The 19,850-nt window shown below is 55.1% G+C and overlaps 1 protein-coding gene across 2 annotated transcripts in view; it reads left to right on the forward strand.

Annotated features, from left to right (window-relative positions):
• Nucleotides 1-10,697: 10,697 nt before the first annotated feature.
• FAM222A (family with sequence similarity 222 member A) overlaps nt 10,698-19,850 on the forward strand; it is a 55,880-nt gene continuing 46,727 nt past the window's right edge. For both annotated transcript variants that reach the window (XM_077775352.1, XM_077775356.1), the window contains exon 1: nt 10,698-10,836. The gene's annotated coding sequence lies outside the window, so the exon portion shown is untranslated. The remainder of the gene's footprint in view (nt 10,837-19,850) is intronic.

Genomic DNA, 19,850 nt, shown 5'->3' on the forward strand with positions numbered 1-19,850 from the left:
CGATAATAGGATGGAGGGGAGGGGGCCCTGGGGAGGGGAGGGGGGGGGAGAGTCATCCTGGAAAAGTTTAAATCAATTAACTCCCTTCCAGAAAACAGGCTGAGAAATGTAATGGAGAAATAATGACTTTTCTCCACAGGATTAAATGACATAGACCAGGGCCTGGTGAGGAATTGGGAAGGCGGGCACAGGAGCCCTGTCTGTGACTGCCTGTGTGGCCTTGAGCAAGTCTCATTTTCTTCCCTGGCCTTAGTTTCCCTATCTGTACAAGGGGAGGGACTGGGCCAGCAAGGGAATGGCTAATGGAAGGCCTACCTGGGATCACTGTTCCTACCCTTGCCCATGGCAGGCATTGCTAATCGATGGCAGCACCATCCTCATTGAGCCCGGAGGGGATAGCAAAACCAATCCAAGCCAGAGCTCTAGGCATTCCCTCTGGATGGGTCAGAGCTGGCACAGAGGCACCAGACTAGGTTTAGATGGTCTGCAAGCTCTCCTTTAGCACTAGGTTAATAGTCACCAACAGTGTTATTATTGCTCTGATAGGCTCAGGGTCTGTCATAGTACTAATAGCAAAGGTTAACCTTGACTTGAGTGTTAGCTGCGGGCCAGGCACTGTTCTTTTGTATATTGTAAATGTTTGTTTATTTGTGAGGGGGAGAGAACGCATGCTTCTAAGTGGGGAGTTGGGAGCAGAGAGAGAGGGAGACAGAGGATCTGAAACAGGCGCTGCGCTGAGGAGAGTGGAGCCCGATGCGGAACTTCATGCGAACTCATGAACTGTGAGATCATGACTTAAATAGTAGCCAGACTCATAACCAACTGAACCACCCAGGCAACCCTATCTATCTATCTATCTATCTATCTATCTATCTATCTATCTACCTACCTACCTACCTACCAGCCAGGTGCCGCTATGCTTTCATATATTAACTCACGGAAAGCTCATAACCATCAGATAAGGCAGTTACTATTATTACTATGGTTATTTCACAGAGGAGAAAGCCAAGGTCCAGACAGGGGAAGTGATTTGGCCCACAGTCACACAGCTACTATGCTGAGTCAGGATTTGAACTCATGCTCATCTTCCCTGAAACAGTCCAGATGGGGTAATGTGACCCATCTTTTTTCTTCAAACTGGAAGTGTGGGGAAGAGAGTCACCATTTCTCCATGCAAAGCTCTGTGCCATGTGCGTCATGCATATCATCAGTTTGGAACTGAAGTTATCCTTGTTTTCCAGATGGGGAAATCAAAGCTCAGAGGGATGATGGGAACTGCCCAAGACATGTGACCGGTCATTGATGGGGTGAGGTGGCACTGTTCATTTCCCTCCTCCCCCTCTCCCTGCAGGAATGGTGCCCATTTATCTGGAAATTCCAATGCCCGGCCCGGGCTGGGCACACAGGAATACTAGAATGAATGAATGAATGAATGAATGAATGAATGAATGAATGGGGGCAGCTAGAACTAGAGGAGTTCCAGGGGTAGAGTGTCCCCCAGCCCTTTCATTACTAGCCCTCAGACCCCTAAGCTGACTCTCTATCCCTGTCCCTTACTGACCCACCTGCCCTGGGTGGATGACCTCTCCCCTCTGCCCATGGCTCCAGGCAACCCCGGGGGCTTCTGGTCAGGGCCCAAATCCATCATTCCTGAGTGGGCTGTCCCAGCCCTGCCTCCTCCCATCCATCTTCTCACTGCAGCTAGAGGGGGAGGGGGGGTGGCGCTGGGATGGAAAAGGTGGGTCCCACTCCAGAAAACTCTTGGCCCTGCTGAAGCCCTCTCCAGTGCCCACCTCCACCACCTCCCAGGCAGTCCCTCCCTACTTGCAGAATGTTTGGTCAGATACCTTGGAACCCAACATATAAGACGGTCAAAGGCAGAGGGCTCTCGGATGCCCTCCAGGCCACATCACTTCCACTCTCTGGACCTTGGTTTTCTCCTCTGTGAAATAAGCATAAAATCCTACGGTGGGTGCAGGGCACAAAGGAGTCCTGTCTGGTGCCTGACCTGCCCTCTTTGCCTCCAAGTAGCACCCAGGGTGGGGACCCCCAGAGAACCTCCAGGAAGCCACGGAGAATGACTCTGTCCTGGGGACCAGGAGACCTGGGATTGAATTCCAGTCCCACTGCTGGCTCAATGTGTAACCTGGAGCATGTTTCTTCCTCTCTCTGAACCTCAGTTTCCCCATCTACAATACGAGAGCCTTGAACTCGGTGGTTTTCAGGCTTTTATTGTTGGAACAGCGGAAACCTTTTGTTCAAATTAAATCACATGTTGAACTCCAGTGTGAGGAGATGAAATTGGCCTTGCTGTAGTTGAAGTGGGTGGGGCAGAGCGGGGAGTGTGGACCCTGGAACTCTCTTTTCCAGCTTCCTCCACCCCCCCCCCATAACTAGTAGTCCCTGACACATCTTCCTAAAACCCTGAGACTCCTAGAAGGATTTTGAAAATATAGGAATAGATATTTATTTGATCATTTTATTAGGAAGCATTTCAAACATACAGCAAAGTTTTAAGACATTCACAGTGAACACATAAATATCCACTACCTCGATTCTACCATTAATATTTTACTGTACTTCCTTTATTAAATAAGGGTCCCCCCTCAGCTCTGTAAAATTCCATGATTTGGAGAGGACCATGCTGGTGTGTATGTGTTGAGGGGAGGGGAGGGAAGGGGAGGGAGGTGTTCTGAGTCCTTCCTGGGAAGTCCTGTGAGTTGTGGGTTTTTTTAATGTTTTTTGTTTGTTTGTTTGTTTGTTTGTGTGAGAGGGAGAGAGAGATAGCGTGAACAGGGGAGGGTCAGAGAGAGAGGGAGACACAGAATCCGAAGACGGGCTCCAGGCTCTGAGCTGTCAGCACGGAGCCCGACATGGGGCTCGAACCCACAAACTGTGAGATCATGACCTGAGCCAAAGTTGGACCCTTAACTGACTGAGCCATCCAGGCGCCCCAGTCCTGTGAGTTGTAACAGCAACATGGCAGCTGTAACAAACAGACCCTGGCATCTTAATGGTGCAACTCTGCAAACGTTCATTTCTCATGTAACAGTCCAAAGTTTGTGCTATTGGTCAACAAGTGGGCAACTTTCCTCCGCGAGTGATCTAGGGCTCCAGACTCCATCCATCTTTTGGCCCGTTCTGCCCTAGAAAGGTCAATTGTCTGCCTTGGGACAGAAGAGAAAACTGGTATGTAAGAGGCGTAACCACTTCTTACACCATGCTTGCTCACATCTCACTGGCACAAAGCTACTCACTCAGCCATGCTTGGAAGTGTAGCCCCGAGCTTCATACTCCCGCCAGGCTCTGCTTCCCAGCATCCATCCCACACCGTAGAAGGAGGTATGAATTTCAGCCAGTAAGCTGGGTGTCTGTACCATACCCAGTGTGGCTAGAAGCCACCACAAAACCCATCCTCAGTCATTCTCGCCATCTCCTTGTGTCCCTGGCCAGATAGAGAAGGCCTAGTCAGCTGTCTAGAGGAGTGTACCTTTGTTCAACAAACACGTATGGAGATCTTGCCGTAGACCTGGGCTCTGTAGCATTGGCCCTACAAAGACGAACAGGACTAGGCCCCTGTCTGTAAGAAGCTTCCGGGAAATGGAACAGACAACTCTTTGCTCTAAAACCCTTCCTTTCCTGAAACCCTGTGAGATCTTCCATTTTGTGAGGGTGGGTAGATCTGATAGTGGAACACTGGAGGAAGGATCTGATTCGCGAAACCTTTCTGAGGCACCTTCTGTGTGCCCAGAACATTGAGCCCATTCTGTTCTTCACTCTTCTGAAGGCACTTTCCCCATGCTGTATAAAGGGAATGAAGGCTAAGGCGCAGGGTGGTGAAGTGACTAACCTAAGGTCACACAGCCAGGAGTAGAGCTCGGATATGAGCCCAAACATCATTTCCTAGTTCCCTGGGGTTTTTTTCTGCATCATCTAGGTGTCTGTTGGGGTCGATAGCAGAAGAGAGATGCAAGAGGGCTTGCATCCCAACGCAGACCCTAAGCTTGGGGCTTCACATGTGTCCCCTGGTTTCTTCCTCCCTACCCCCAGGAAGCTGGTGCTGTTATTCTTGCCATTTTAGAAAACAGGAGCAAGACTCAGAGAGGTGAAGTGACTTACTGAAGGGTACACAGCCAGTTTGGTTTCGTATCCTGTTCTATTTGATCCGATTGGGGCATGTCTTGACAAATGGGTGGGTTTTTATGGCTAAACATAGAGGCAGTGGGATTGTTCCTTGTCACAGGGGTGGCTCAATAGGCAAAGGACTGCCTTTTCCATTAACAATGGCGTGAACTTATTTTAAGGCAAGGGAATGGCATCTCTGAGCAATATAATGGTTTACAAAACAGCTGCAGACAGCTTAGCAGATCCCCTCCCTGCTGGATCCCTGCCAGAAAGGGGCTCTGGGGCAAGGGTGGAGGCACCTTTCTGGAGCTCTTTGGGTCTGAGCCAGGGGCCGGGGCTGCGGGAGGGAGCCCAAGGCCACCGGGCAGGAAGCAGGCACCTGGCCTATCGACAACGTAAGGCCCAATCAATGCTATCTCCCCAGGCCATGCCTGGCCAGACATTGATTTCTGCTGCTGTTGTTAACTCCCTGTTTATGTAACGCCTGAACTTTGCACAACTGAACCGTTTCATGTGCAGAAGAGAGCCCGTTGCCATGAAAACCAGGCTGCACATGACAGCCGGGATGCGGCGGTATCCCTGTTTTATTGGCCTGCGCTGAATGTATTTTAACCTTGATAAGTCAATAACTTTTTGTACAAAAGGAGATCTGCCAGGCGGGGTTGGGAGGGCCTGGTGGCCTTTCCAGGCCAGAGGGGAGGCGGGGAGGGCTGGGTTTAATCCCCTGGAAATCTCCCTGCCACTCAGAGCCTGGGAGAACCGGGCCCAGCTGGCCAGAAGAGCAGAGATCGACCTTGGGGGGGTCGTGGGGACCACCTCCACATCCGGTCACTGCTTCCTGTTTGTTAAGGCCTCCAGCTAAAGGAACACAGACCCATCTGGGTTCAAATCCTGGTGCCGCCCACCCAAGAGCTCTCTGCCCCCTTCCAGCAAGGCCACTGACGCCAGCCTCAGGGTCCATGTCTCTAACACAGGCCAGTGGTTCCCCTACCTGGGCTTTGCTGTGAGGTGTACAGATCATGAGAAGTACCTGGGGTGGTGCCTGGTCCGTAGTGGGGAATTATTACTATTGGTGTCATTTTATTTTACAATAATATCATTGACTCTGTGTGTAGAGCCCATTAGGCTTTTGGAAATGTTGTATCTTTTCTCATTATAGTCCTTCCTTGAGATAGGCGGGGCCAGGGTAAGTAGAGTCCCAGCTTTCCGTTGAGGAAATGGAGGCCCAGTGAAGCTGCCTGACTTTTCTAGAGGGGTCACATGATAAGATGATAGTGCTGATTGAACGAACAAAACCCCGGACTCCCCGTCCAGTGCTCTTTCAACACCCCCACTGCCCTTCATAGGCATAGCCCCTGTGCTGGTTCCCCAATGGCTAACCCCAGACTCAGCAGACATCACTAATCAGTGGCAGCACAGCCCTCTTTCCCTTCTGAGCCTGGGTGAGGGGTTCTCAGAATCCTCCTCAACACAGAGCTGGTGTGTGAGATGAGACTCAAATAAAACCGTGTGCCCTAAAAGGGCTCTGGGTTCAAGTCCTACCTCTGGCCCTAGCCTACTGCATTACTTTGAGCATGTGCCTTCCCTTCTCTGGGGATTTACGGTTCCCAGATTCTCTTGGGTTCTGCCAGGTGGAGGGTTCTGGCTGCTATCCCAACCCCCAGGCATCTTGAATGTTCCCCAATTCCGTCGACAAAATAACGACATAGAACCTACTCTGTGCAAGCGATTATGCAATGGGCTGGCGATCCAGTACTGATGATGACAAAGAGTCCTCCCGCCCCCTCCCCCCAGAGCTGACAATCTAGACAGGGAGACAGAAGAGAAACAGTCAACCCACAAGGGCCCAGGGAGTTGGCGACAGTAATCAGGGCTGGGGAGGGAAAGCGAAGGAAGGTGCTGCAGGGGGAATAATGCGATGGGGTGGTCAGGAAGTGCTTCTCTGCAGATGTGACATTTGAGCTGAGACCTACAGTATGATACTGCAAAGAGCAGAAGGAAGAGTGTTCCAGGCAGAGGGCACAGCTTGGGCAAAGACCTCAGTGGGAAACAGTTTGGCACCTGCAAATAATCAAGGGGACGCCAAAGTGGCCAGAGGGGAGCATGGCAGAGGCCAGTCCCCAGGGCTACCTGGGCCTCCTCAGCCCCGCCTCTTCTGGGCTCCCTGCCCCATCTCCCTGGGCCTGCCCTAGAGAGAGACTCTAGGTACTAGGGGGCAGGGCTGGGTGAATAACAAGGTTACATGTGCTTCTTCTTTCCCCTTTTCTCCAGGAGGAGCATAAAGAGCTCTTTCTTTTCTGCTTATTAATAGCTCTGATTAAATTATCTCTGAAAAACCTACGTGGTGTGCACCAATGGGGGCTCGACACTCCCTCCAGGCTCTGGCCTAGATTATGGCAACAAGGGCAGGTGAGGCAGGTGGGGGCTGGGGAGGGAGGCTGGGGCAGGCCTGCTCCCCCCACCAGGACAAAGGCTTAGTCTCTGCCTCACTCACCTCCCTCCCCAGCCCAGACCAGGCTCTGAACCACCCTCCCCCCGACTCCTGGGACACTCACAGCCCCCTCACTTGGGACACTGGGCCTTTGCATTGGCAATAACCTCACCCCTTCCCTTGGCTACCTCCTACCCATTTTTCACAGGGCTGCTGATCGGCCTTTCTGCCATCACCAGCCCACCGGCTGGGTCAGGTGCCTGCTCTGTGCTTTTCCCTCCTGTCACCCTGGATGATAACTGCTAACTGACTTATCTATCCCCCCATGAAACCTGAACCCCGCAAGGTCAAGGACTGTGTTTGGATTACTGCTGAATCCTTAGTGGCTAGCAAGGAGCAGGTACTTAGGAATATTTGAATGAATGAATGAATGAATGAATGAGCAGAGTTAAAGAGGGAACAGGCACACCTAACCTTACATGTATGGGAAAGTGCAAACAAAAGTTCCAGGCTCCGGATTCCTTGAACAGTACCTACGTGGCGATGAACCCCATTTCACAGAAGGGGAAAACCGAGGCACAGAGCAGATGAGTCACATGGCTAGTAACCTGAAGAATCAGGACTCAGACCCAGTCAGTCTGATGCCACTCCCTCCTCCTGTCCCTGCTTCTCCACTACAAGAGAACAAAACAACACCTGGGCCACAATTACTCATTGGTTCAGAGATGAATGCTACAAAACTTTACTGAGCACTCACTGCATACCAGTGCTGCAGTGAAAGCAGTTCAGATGGAACTCCTGCCCTCATAGAGCCCTCAGGTTGGCAGGGAAGACTGTCAAATAAGTGGGCCATTATAAAATAGACTGGTACATCTAGGAATGGGGGAGCTCTCCAGCCTGGAGGGCAATAGTCAGGGAAGGCTTCTCAGAGGAGGCGATCCCTAGCTGAAGTCTGAAGGAGGAGCAAGAGTCACCTACCTGGAGGGAGGATATTCTAGGTGGAAGGGACGGAATGGGTAAAGACCTGGAAGTTAGACACCTGAGAAGCTGTGCAGGTATTTCAGCAAGGCTAGGATACAGGAGGTACACAGGAGCAGCGAGGGCTGAGGTGCCGTCTGTCCCCCAACCCCTTCAGGGCCTCTTGAACCCCTGGCTGGAGCCGGCATTCAAGTGCTGGCCTGCCTGGTGGTTCTGTGGACCGTGGCAAATCTATCTTGACGCTGTCTCCATTCACATAATGCAGGGTTATTGCATGTGACCAATAGCAAGGGGAGGCTGGATCGAGGCTGGGAACTGGGGGGCCAGGGGACACTGACGGGAGGGCCTGACCTCAGGGAGGTAGGCACTGTGACTATGGGAGGGCATAAGTGAAGACCTGAGGTTGAGCATCTGTGAGGCCATTCACCTGCCTGGAGGGCTGAGAGAGGCACCTGGAAGACTGAGCTCTCTGCCTATGCATCTGTCTTCCAGCCGCTGCTGCCTGAAATCCTACCATTAGCACCTCGTGAGCTCACAGACTTTCGGAGATGGAGGGGCCTTTTGAGAACTGCTAAACTCTCAGCTGCACGTTGGAACCACAGTAGGACCTTTGGGGGCTACCAAGTCAGGGAGGGGTGCCAGCTCCAGAGACCCTGATTGGTATACTGGGCTCAGTTATAAGCCCCACCCTCCATTGTACACCAGAGGAAACTGAGGTCCAGAGGAGAGAAAACTTATCCTCAACGCCACAGCCAGTCAATCAGTGGCTGGTACAGGGTGCAATAAATCAAGTTCAGGGGCTCCGGTGTTCAGGACCTGGTTCTGTCATTGTGTGACCTTGTGCAAGTCTCATGGCCTTCCCCGGCTGTAAGATGTGGATAATAATCGAATAGACCTCACAGGATTGCTAAGAAGGTAAGAGGAGATAGAAGGTGATATAAACAGCACTGAGCACGTGACCTGCACATAGTAGGTGTCAAGTCATGGTAACCTACCATGGAAAAATCCCAAACTTTTTGGAAAATAGATGGTGTGGCCCCATAGCCTTTTTCTGCACTTCCTCTCTTTCTTCCCAGGTTTGTTGGTCGGTCGGTTGGTCGGTTGTTTCTGTCCCTCTCTCTGCACCTGGCTCAAGTCCTGCACCGTGTTCTCCCCACCTGTCCACACCCCGGGTCCAGCCAGTGTGTTACCCAGGCAACCTGCCCAGATGTCATTGGCAGCTCTAGCAGCTGGCCCCTGGAACAGACTGAGCAGAAGCAGCTGGGGGTTGGATCACGTTCCCAGGTAAATCCCCACCCCCACTCCAACTCCACGAGGGTTGGGTGGGTCAGCCCGCGAGAACTAGAGCAGGGCACTGAGGCCAGGAGCTACTGGGAATGGAGCTCGCAGCAGCCGCTTGAGGACCTGAAACAGGGCCAGCTCCTGCCCTAGATAAGGCAGCAGGTGGCCTACTTGGTCGGGCCCTGGAGCTCCCCCTCGGGCGCCTCTCCCAACCTCTGGGTAGGGGGTGGGTTGGATCCTAAAAGTAGGCTAGGGCCTCACTATAAGCAGCCCATCTCACTGGGTACATTCACCAGGGTCTTCAAAGCCTTCCATGTCTGGATGACCACTGCTGGCATTTATTAAGCATTTAGTGTGTTCTGAACCCTTTCCAGCAATAACTTTTCGTCCACACAAGAACCCCCTAAGATAGGAATTATGATACACAGACAAGACACTGAGGCACAGAGCCATGAAGATAAATGTCCAAAACCAACAGCTAGCAAGAACAGGGCTGGAATCCCACCCAAGTTCCGTGGACTCCAAGGGGTCACACAGACATAGCTGGCTGAGGCTTTGCATTTCTGTAGGGACCCTGAAGTCTTTCCTGGAAAGCTGGCTCCCTAACTTGCTGTGTAATGGACACGTGGCAACTGGGAGAACTGTCCCTCCTGGGACTCAACTTCTCAAGCTGTAAAATGGGACTGCTAAGGAGGCCACCTGTGAGCTATCAAATAGACCTCTGGAGAACCTATGGGGCTGCCTAGAAAGTAAAAGGCAAGGTGCAGTACAGTTTGATGGATTCAAAATTTGGACACCAGGTGATACTATGCCTCAGATTCCCCATTTGTTAGGTGAAGGAGAACACCAGGGCCTGCCTCCCATATATGTGGTGTGGATACCATGAGGTGGGTCTTGTAAAGAGCCCAGCACAATGCCTGGGTTTATAGTTAATGGTCCACGGATCTCAAATGGGATGCCAAAAATCATTCACTGCCAGAAATATGCCTGGGGTCATGTCCAAAACACTCAGGACAACGTGTCACTTCACATCTCTTAGGCCCAATTTCCTCTATAAGTAGGGAGGATAATAATAGTACCCACTGTATCGTTTTTCTCATCTGTAAAATAGGGATGATAATACCAACCCTGTAAAGGGTTGTTGTGAGGATTAGGGAGAGTACTTCATTACATGAGAGTTAACTTGCTATTATTTTTTTTAACGCTTTATTTCTGAGAGAGAGAGAGACAGCGTGAGCAGGGGAAGGTCATAGAGAGAGGGAGACACAGAATCCGAAACAGTCTCCAGGCTCTGAGCTGGCAGTCAGCACAGAGCCCGACGCGCGGCTCAAACCCACAAACCGTGAGATCATGACCTGAGCCGAAGTCGGATGCTTAACCGACTGAGCCACCCAGGCGCCCCGACTTGCTATTATTTTTAACAAATTCCTTATAGGATTGTTTCTAAGATTAAATGAAACAATGCAGATAATGCTGTTAGCACAGTGCCTTGCCCCAAATATGTGCTCCATATATGATACTGGTTTTTCCATTGCTGCGTCTCGACAAAGGGACTACAAATACCAGCATGCTCTGCGCCCCAAGTCGGGGACCCTCCGCCCGGCGCCGGCGCGCTGCATGCCGGGAGTTGCAGTCCTCGCGCGGCAAGTCCCGCCCCACCCCAGCTTGGGGGAGGAGGTTGGAGAGCAGCCCCGCCGGCCTTTGAATTTTGCCGCGAAAAGNTGCAGCTGGGGCCGGCGAGAGGGGCCGCGGCCGCCCGGCTCCTGGCGCGGGCGGAGAGGGCGCCCCGGGGAGCGGCGCGGGCCGAGCTGCAGCCCTGAGCAGGACCCCCAGGGGAGGCGCAGCGCCGCCCGCCGGACGNTCACCCTCACCGACAGCGTCCCTTTCCACCCGGAGAGAGGCATCGGCCCCCAAGGGGGGCTCCCTCAGGCAACCTCTGCCGCCTCTGCATGGCTGCGACCTGGCGAGCGGAGAGTCGTCGCCGCTGAGACCTGGTGCCCTTCAACGGCCTGGCTGATCTGGTGAGTTGCGCGGGGCGGGGTTCCGGGCTGGAGCTGGGGGCACTCCCTGGCGTCTGGGCTGCCGGATCGGAAATAAAGGGGCCCTGAGCTGTTGGGAATCTTTAAGCATTGGTGCTCCTTNGCTCCTTGTCTCCCCCCCACCCCCCCGCCCAAGCCCCTTTCCTTCTCACCCGCAACTTGTCTAGACCGGCCAAGCGGCCAGAGTGGAGGTGAGGGCCGGTTGTGGGGACTCCACGGAGCCCTGGGCGAGGCGTCCGCCAGAGAGGAAAGGTCATCCTACCCCTAAAGCCAACAGACAAAGGTAGCAGCTCTGTCATCCGAAAATTCCCGGGGAACTCCCGCGTCATGGAGGACTGGAACCCTGGGGTTCTTCCAAGCAGCCTCTGAGAGCCTCAGGGGACAAATCAGCTCAGAGGGGGATGTAGAGCCCTGGCCATGCAGGTGGCTGCGTTTGAAGATTGTGCCCCCCAAGGCTAGACCATAGCAGGGTCTCCTGTACAGCCCTCGTTCCTCAAAAAATCTTGCAAGGATGGTGGGTTCCCCAGTGGGGCCACAGCGTGACGTCACTGCCAGGCTTCCTACGTCACGGGTTGCTGGGGCGCCGCGACTTGCCTTGACCCAGGGCCGGAGGGGGCGGGGTCGTGGTAACCCCAGGCGGGACCTGATGCCTTTGGGTAATGGAGGGGTGAAGGCAGATTCCCCCACTCTCAACTATAGTCCTCTGACCTAAATCCCCAGCTCTTCGATGAGGTGGGGGAGGGAAGCACAGTGCCAGCTGTCCCTGCTGAAGCTCCTCCCCCCAAGGACAGGTGTTCAGCTTTGCCCGTATAGCCTGGCACTGCCTGGGGGCTCAGGACTGCCAAACAGAGCAACTTTATGCTTTCAAAAGGGATGCTACTGCAAAAGCCTCAAACCCCACCATACACACATCCAGCAGGCTGAAGTTCCCAGGGTCCTTGGAGAGATGGGGGACCCCTGCCTTAAAACAGGCCACTTTCACTCAGGAAAAAGTGTGTGCTCCCCCAGCCAGGGAAGCTGCTGCCTGCCACCCCCCAAGTTGGGGGGTTCCGCCTGCTGCACAGCCCCAGGATGAAGGGTCTTGGCCAAGCCCGAACTCCTGTCTGCTCTGCTCGCCTTTTGGTATTTAAGATGATTTTGACAGGCACAGTGTGGTGCTCATTAAGTGAACGGAGGGCAAGTCAGGCCCGTCGGTGCCAAGGTCTGAATGAAGTGTGCCCCTGCCAGGGGCCAGCTTTGATGGGGGTCAGGCACCAGCCCTCTCTTCTCCACACCCTCCAGGCACTGGGGTGTTCCTTGTGAAGGCCCAGAGATCCCCCCACCCACCAGCTAGTATCCTACTGCTGGTTCTTTGATTTCTTTTCTGAGTTCCTTCCAGCAATTGCTACCATTGTCGGATGTGGGTGAAACGGCCGAGATCACATTTTGAGGTAAAGGTTAGAGAACTGTGTCATTGCTTCAGCGTGGGGTTGGGTGAGAGCAGAGGGAAGTGTGTGTGTGTGTGTGTGTGTGTGTGTGTGTATGTGTGTGTCGGGGGTGGGGGTCATTATGAGAAGCCAGGCCCTCGTCTCTCCGCAGCCAGCATTTTTTCTCTTCTCCTACCCAGCTCTCCAGCTAGATTAACAGGTCAATAAATATCAGTGGAGCTGCTTTTGGGGGCTTGGCAGGGAGATGATATTTCCAGCTGAAATGGTGTCGTTAAACACACAGGCTTCCAAGGACAGAGCAACAGCAGATGGGGGGAGAAGTGGGAGAGGTGGGCAGAAGGGCTGTTTGCACTGCCTCTCGAAGCTTCCCGGTTTAGAAACAAACCCGGAGCGCGCGCCAGAGCTCCACAAACACAGGCAGTTGGAGGCCCTCCGTGGAGTATTTACACTTCCACAGCCAAAGCGGAGGGAAAGGCTGTCAGAATTGGGCAATTCCTTCTGTTCCCTTCCCTGGGCTTGGCAATAGCACCAGGCGACGAGCAGGAGGGAGTGCCAGCTTACCCAGCGTCTCCCTGTGTGCCAAGCATTGTATAGGATCTCAGTTACTGCTTGGAGTGGCCTGTGTGCTGCGGCCCATTTTACGGACAAGAAACAGGCTCAGGTGCTCAGCCAGGCAGCCTCAGAGGTTTGGCTCTGACGTGCCTTGGCTCCGGAGTCCACAGGTCTTCCCGCACCCTTCCACGGGTGGAGGACGCCTTATGCCACTTGTTGGACCGGGTTCTTGCAAAAGTCTGGGGGCTGTTGGCTATGGAGGGAGTCTGGCCTCACCAGGTTCCTTCCTGCACTGAAACCTGGGTGTGAATCCTGCCTCCCCATTACCTACAGGATAGTTTTGAGCAGAGCAGCAACTTCTGTCCGGGCCTTGGGGACAGTGTGCTCCCCTCACCCCTGGCACCCCTTTTCTCCAGCACTGGGGGAAGGAAGGTGGGACAGGAAGCCTGCCTGGCTAGAGGGGTTGAGAGAGCTGGCCCTAGGCTCCTTGTCACTGCCCCTCGGGGCTCCCCTCGGCACGGGGTGAGGCTTCACCCAGTTACTGCAGGGACCCTTTCAGGAGGCACTTAGCTGGTAGGGAAGTCAAGGATGTAGACAGGTCAGTGGCAACTCTGGTACACGTGGCACGTGACCCAGCCTGGAGGTTGAGAAGGGCCCTCTGGGAGGGGTACAAGGTGACTCTCAGGACAAATAGGGATCTGCCTGGCAGAGGCGTGCAGAGTGTTCTGGTCCTTGGGCTCGGCCTCCAAGTGCTGGGGTGTGCTGAATGAGAGGGGGTGGCCTCCGGGTGGGTGTGTCCCCGAGACTTGAGTAGATGGGAGAGGTTTAAGCAGGGGAGAGGACCCGGCAGGGCTCCCTCAACGGGGATGGTAACCCCGGGCAGTCTCCTCTCTCAAGGTTAGCTCCCTCCCCCCAGCCCCCAGTAATCCTTATCACTTGTCTAATTCCACGTAATCTCACCCATCCCCTATCCCTTCTGAGCGCCACAGTTGCTCTGGCCGGGTAGGGGGCGGGGCTGGGCTGCGTTGCTTAACCCCCAGTGGTGGGCAGTGATTCGTGGTTCAGAGCCAGGCTATGGAATGGGTCCACCCTTGTTGGCTGTGTGACCTTGGTGAGTAGCTTTGCCTTTCTGGGCCTCATCCTCAGAACAGGGCCTTGAATGACATTTCCTGCCTCTCCTGGAGCCAAAGAAAGGCTGCGGGGTAGGCAGGGACCCTTCCAGCTGCCTCGCTGGGTCTCCCACCCACCTACCCAGGGCACCCCACGTGGTGAGCACACGTGGCTCCCATCTGAGCTCGGCCGGGGCCTGGCTAGGGGCCCCTCCCCAACCTTTCCTGTCCCCCTCCACCTTCCTGCCCCTCACAAACCCGAGGAAGCAAACCGAGCAGCTCATATTCATGAACCGTAATTCAATCAGGCGGCGATTCCTCTGGGCTCGGGGCGGGGGTGAGAACGAGGAGGCGCGCACAAAAGGGCCGCTTTATTACCTCCCGCGGGCCGGGAATTGCTGCTCTCCCCCAGCAGCGGCCGGAGCCGCCTTTATTGTGTTAACCCATTTGCGTGTCAAGAGCTATTGTGCGCCTTCTCCGCCTGTGCCGGGCTGACTGCGGGCGGAGGGCCGCACGCCGGCCGGTCACCTCCGCGGGCACCGCCCACCGCCCTGATTGGTTGCTAAGTGATTTGCATCCAAGGTAATCACTTTTATCTCAGAAGGATGTCGACTATAATTATAAGCTACTGACATCTTTTGAAATCTGCCTAATGACTATTTTAGTCTGCACTGGGCTGGGGGTGGGGAAGGGGATTCTGGAGGCTGGGGTGGGCGGGGAGGAGGCTGGAAGGGGGATGGATTCCTTACACCTGGACCATTGATTCGTTAGTTGAGAAATATCCCAGTGCCTACCGCCTGCCTCGAACAAAAGAGGGGTTCCGCATGAATCCGGGTTGCATTTGCGTGGGCGGAGTTAGTACCATTTCAGAGATGGGGAAATAGAGGCCCTGGGGAATACGAGCCACGTGCCCAGAATCACATACCCAGTAAGTGGTTGGAACCTGAGCCTCTCGGACCCCCAAATCCATGTGCTGGCCACCGGGTAGGGGTGCAGACAGAAACAAGAGTGGTGAGCATGCCTGGAGAGAGTCACCTGTGTACCCCCCAGGGTGGATGTCATAGCCCTAAGAAATGCAGGTGCTGCTACCACCCTCAGTTTACTGGGGGGGGGGAGGGGACGTGGGCACAGGGAGGCTACTTCACTACCCAAGGTCACAAAGCCAGGAAGTAGCACAAGTATAAAGTCTGTTGGTGGTCAGAAGTGGGGGTGCAGGACACAGCATGGCCAGCTAGAGGAGGATGAAGGAGCAAGCCTGGGCTCCAGCCACCCCCTCCTCCACCCCCTGGGTCCACTCAGGCGCTGGGCATTGGGGTGGGCAAGGACACCCTGCCGGCCTCGGGGCAGGTGGCAGAGCTCTAAGGAATCAGGTGGCCCACAGCCTCCACAGGGAGGAAGATGAGTTTGCAACTAATTCGATTTCTGGTCAGAGCCCAAGCAGGGCTGGAGGAGAGACATGGAGGAGGGAAAAACCAGGCTGGTCACGGAGGGCTTCCTGACAGAGGGGGCTCATTCCCTCCAGCCTGAGGACTGGATGGATCTGCCCAGCATGGAGTAGAGATGATGTTGCTGGCAGAGGGACTTTGAGATTCAGTGGCATGACCAGGAAGGGCAGGGGAGCTTATAAGAGGGCAGAAGTAAAGGGAGAAAGACTAGGAGGGTATGCAGGGTCTTGAGTGCTGAACTAAGTACTTGACATGTCCAGAGGCAGAACAGCCTGAAGCCAGTGAAGGCCTCTGGGGTGGGGGGAGGGGGCGGCAGCGGGGTGGGGTATGTTGTTGGTGCTGAAGAGGTCAGTCTGGCAACCTTTGCCAGGAGTTGCAGATTAGGATAGAACCCTGGGCTCTTGCATTCTCACTGGCTGTGTGTCCTCAGACAGGCCACTTCACCTCTCTGGGCCTCACGCTTCTCATCTGTTCAAGGAAGTAATAGCAGTTTTCTCCCCGGCTTGTGGATGAGATGAGCTTGAGTGTGCAGTGTCCTCGGGTGAGTCTGAGCCCTTCAGAAGTGGGTGGGCTCAGGCACAGGCCCCAGCCAGTCTCCCTGGCCCCAGAGCAAACCAGCATCCTGACCACAGCAGCTGTTTGGGGCCCTGGGAGCCCTTGCCATTGTGCAGAGGGCACAGAGGACAAAGACCTGGGCGGTCAGGGGGGAAGGCCGAGGCTGGCTGAGAACAGGCTCCTAGGGACAAGGACTTAATGATGCAGAACTTAATGACCCAGAGTCTGTGGGGAGGGGGGTCTCCCTCGGAGGAGGGGGCAGGTCCAGCCGCCAGCTGTCTGCTCCGGGACGTGCTGCCAAGGCAGGGGCAGCTGCCCCATGGGGTCCAGGTCCGAGCTTGGCACTGGTAGGTGCAGAGGTGGTGGGGCCTTCCACCCTGCAGTCCCTGGGCCTGAATTTGGGGCTTGGCCCTGGCCCTGAGCATCCGCAGGACCTCAGTCTCCTCATCTGTCGGATGGGCCGGGGGTCTGCCTGGGAGGGCAGCTGCGAGGCTTGGCAGTAACCCACAGCAAGCAAGCAGTAAACAGGAACTGCTATTTTTACTCTTTATTCATCCGTTCATTCAGAGAGATCACGGCTCCGTGCCAGGCTCCCCGCCAGGTGCTGGGGACGCAGAGATGAACGAGCCCAGTCGCCTTAAAAGGTGGTGAGGCCTCAGACACGCCATCATAGTGCAGTGGGGCTGTCACCACAGTACGAGAATTCACAGTGTGCAGGCATTGTGCCCGGAGCAGGGGGGGCTGCAGTGAACAAGCCAGATGTGGCCCCTGCCCTCAAAGCACACTGGGAAATCAGAGGTAGAAACTATTTCTACCAGCTGGGATAGCCAGGGAGGGCTCCGTGGAGAAGGAGGTATTTTCGACTGCTGACTTTGGAGATTTCTGTCTAAACGCTCCAGACTAAGCTTCTGCTTGGGCATTTTGGCCAGTCATGTAATCCCCATATGATTGTGGCAAGGGTGTTTTTATCCCGGTTGTATACCTGAAGACACTGAGGCCCAGCAAGGCAAAATGACAGCCCAGGGCCTCGTGGCAGGATGACAGAACCCCTCTGCCCTCCGTGCAAGCTCCTGTCTGTCCCCCCTCCCCCCGTGAGAGTACCAGGCTTGGTGGGTGGGGTGGGGCTGTCCCGGGAGGGTCCTTGGGCAGGGACGGAGGGGATCTAGTTCTGAGCCAGCGGTTTTGTTTATGGGACGCACGACCTTGAGCGAGTTACCTCCCACCCCAGCCCGGCCTCAGCTGCGTCCTCTGTAAAATGTCAAGGATGGCAAATCTGTGGCAGGCCTGGCTTGCCTTCCACTGCTGTGCCCTTGGCAGACCTCGCCAATCAATCGCTGCTCTCTTCCCCTGCTGAGTTCTTCCCCTGACCTTGGGTTCTTTCCAGGGCTCCGGGCAGGCAGCTCCAATCCACCAGTGGGGCCTGGGAGCTGAAGCTGGCTTGCCTGCCTGGCCTTGACGAGCTCATAGGCCACACGGGCCCATCTCCATATGCTACCAGAATAAGGGCCTCTGGGGGACCTTCGCTGAGGATTTGGTTGTTCAACAGTCATAGGAACTGTTTGTTGAGGTGTAAGTTCCCTTCCTCCAGCGCCCTACCAAACCTGTCTGTGTGGCCCGGTGCCTGCTCATTGCAAGTGCTCCAGGTGGTTCCAGATGCTTTCAGTCTGCATAACAATAATAGCACTGAGTGAGCTCTTCCTGAGAGCTTGGTCCTTCTTGGATTCTGTCATTCATCGTTCTGCAGAGCACTTGCAACATGCCCCTCAGCACCTCGAGCAAGTAATCTTAACCCATTTTAGAGATGAGAAAACCGAGGCTCAGAGCCAGTAAGCAGAAGAGGGTAATGCCCTCGCTGAGTGGCTAGCTGACCATCACACTCCGGTCTTGAGGTCCACAGCCTGAAGCAGGACTGAGGGTGGCAGGCAGACAGGGCAGGCTTCCTGGAGAAGGTGTCATGGAAGGCCTTAAAGCCCGGTGGGCTTCTGACAGGTAGGGCTAAGTCTTCTAAGAAAGGGACGGTGGCCCCCTCTGGGGGAAAGGAACAGCGTGAGAAGCAGCCCAGAGGCAGGCTGGCAGGTGTGACTAAGTGTGGGTTGAGGGACCAGCATGTGGCTAGATGTGGCTGGAATATGGAGACACGGGGGCGGGGGGCCGTTGGAAGGAGCCAGGGCTGGTCTTGGCATGTGGACTTCGTGGTAGGGACCTATGGTAGTAGCTCTTTGAGCAGAAGAAAGCTCCATTCCCATCTCAGCGTCTTTCTTCCGCATCTCCTTGAACCCAGGGCGAGGTCAGCCGGTGCTCTGGGCTGCCCCTGCTCTACCTGAAGCCTTACCTAGAACAGGTTGAAGGAATAAATGACCGAATGCTCAGTGGCCTGGCTGTCCTGCCTGACAGGGGCCCAGCTGCAGGGAGGAGAGAGGCCAGAGGCCTGGGGCGGTGGCCAGGGGAGGGAGCCAGGTGGGCCCCAGGGGCCAAGGCTCACCGCCCAGCACGCCTCACCTTGCTGTCCGTCCCCAAAGCCCCTCGTAGACCTTCCTGCAGTGCTGTCCATGTCTGGCGGGCAGCCTGGACCCGGTGCTTGGGGGGATAAAAGATGAAGGTTCGCGACCATTTTTTAACTCAATAAAGGGAAAGACAAGCTGCAGGCTGCAGGCCGGAGATATAATTAGTTCGCAGCAGTGGCGCTTTCTTGATTTAGCTTCTGAGAGAACAAGACAAGGATGTTATACCCAATTAGCAGTAACATCCAGTCGGAGCCTCAATAGGTGAGATAACAAGCTATTTTTATGACTTTTCTTTCCCAGCTTGGAAGGGGCGGGGGAAAGGGGGTATCAGGGCCTTATTTCTTTTCATCAGGGAACAATTATTAGCGATCTCAGGATTTCCCAAAGCCAAATGATACATTTGTTAACCCAAACAAGCGAGCATCCCCAGGGTGGCCGCTGGGGTGGCAGGCTGGCATTTTGAGGCCAAGAGCAGTAGAAGGGGCGCAGGCCCCTTGTCCCTATTCTAGAAGCCCTCTGCAAAGGCTCCCAAATGCAGAGAGCCTGTTGGTTTGGCAGCGGAAGCCCGGGCCCCTGAGATATTCTCGATGCTTGCCTCGATTTCCCTACCTGCTTCACAGAGGCATACGGAGGCCTGGCCACTTCCCCTGGGGACAGGGAAGGAGCCAATTCTGGCTCTTGGCGGTCCTTCCTGGCACCGCCTGGCTCCTCAGCCTTAAACCTGCCAGTGCACTCCACTTACTGGACCCCCATCACGGCCCACGCTGCTCGCCCACCCTCCTGCCTGTGCTCATCCCAGACCCAGGCTCTGGCAGGGCTGAGCGGTGATTAGCTCCTCTCTCTCCCCCCTCATTACCCCCACAGCCGGGGCACCAAGCCCTAGCCAAGTCTCTGCCGGGCTGGGAAACCCTGCCAAGCCCCACCCCAACCGCCTGGCCACACTCCCGACTCCTGGTGAGGGCTGGGGGGTGCCCAGAGAGGAAGCTGGCCTGGCTGTCCTGCCGCCCCATCGGCTTGGGCCCCAAGCCCAGGGCAGGTTTCGGGGCCTTCGCCCGTCCCACAGAACCCGGCCCCGCCCTGCCCTGAGCCCCAGCTCCCTGTCAGTATGGAGCCCCACACTCGAGGTTCAAACAACTGACAAACCCAGCCATGCAAAGTGGGAGTTTAATTGCAAACAGTTTTTATGGATCATGGGCCCATCTGTGCCACCATATGCAAAAGGGAAAAAAAAAATCCCCATTAAAAAAATTTTTTTTCTCCCTGCCCCACACCCCACACTGACTCCAAAAGAAACATTTGCTGAGGTTTTTCTGGCTGGAGCCACGCACAGAGCAGGGACCCATTGAGGGGACTTCCTGTAGAGAGGGCCTGGCAAAGCCAGGGGGCTGGGTGGGACCGGGGTGG

The sequence above is a fragment of the Crocuta crocuta genome, unplaced genomic scaffold (assembly GCF_008692635.1).
Source record: "Crocuta crocuta isolate KB4526 unplaced genomic scaffold, BGI_CrCroc_1.0 scaffold313, whole genome shotgun sequence".
NCBI classification, from domain to species: domain Eukaryota; kingdom Metazoa; phylum Chordata; class Mammalia; order Carnivora; family Hyaenidae; genus Crocuta; species Crocuta crocuta.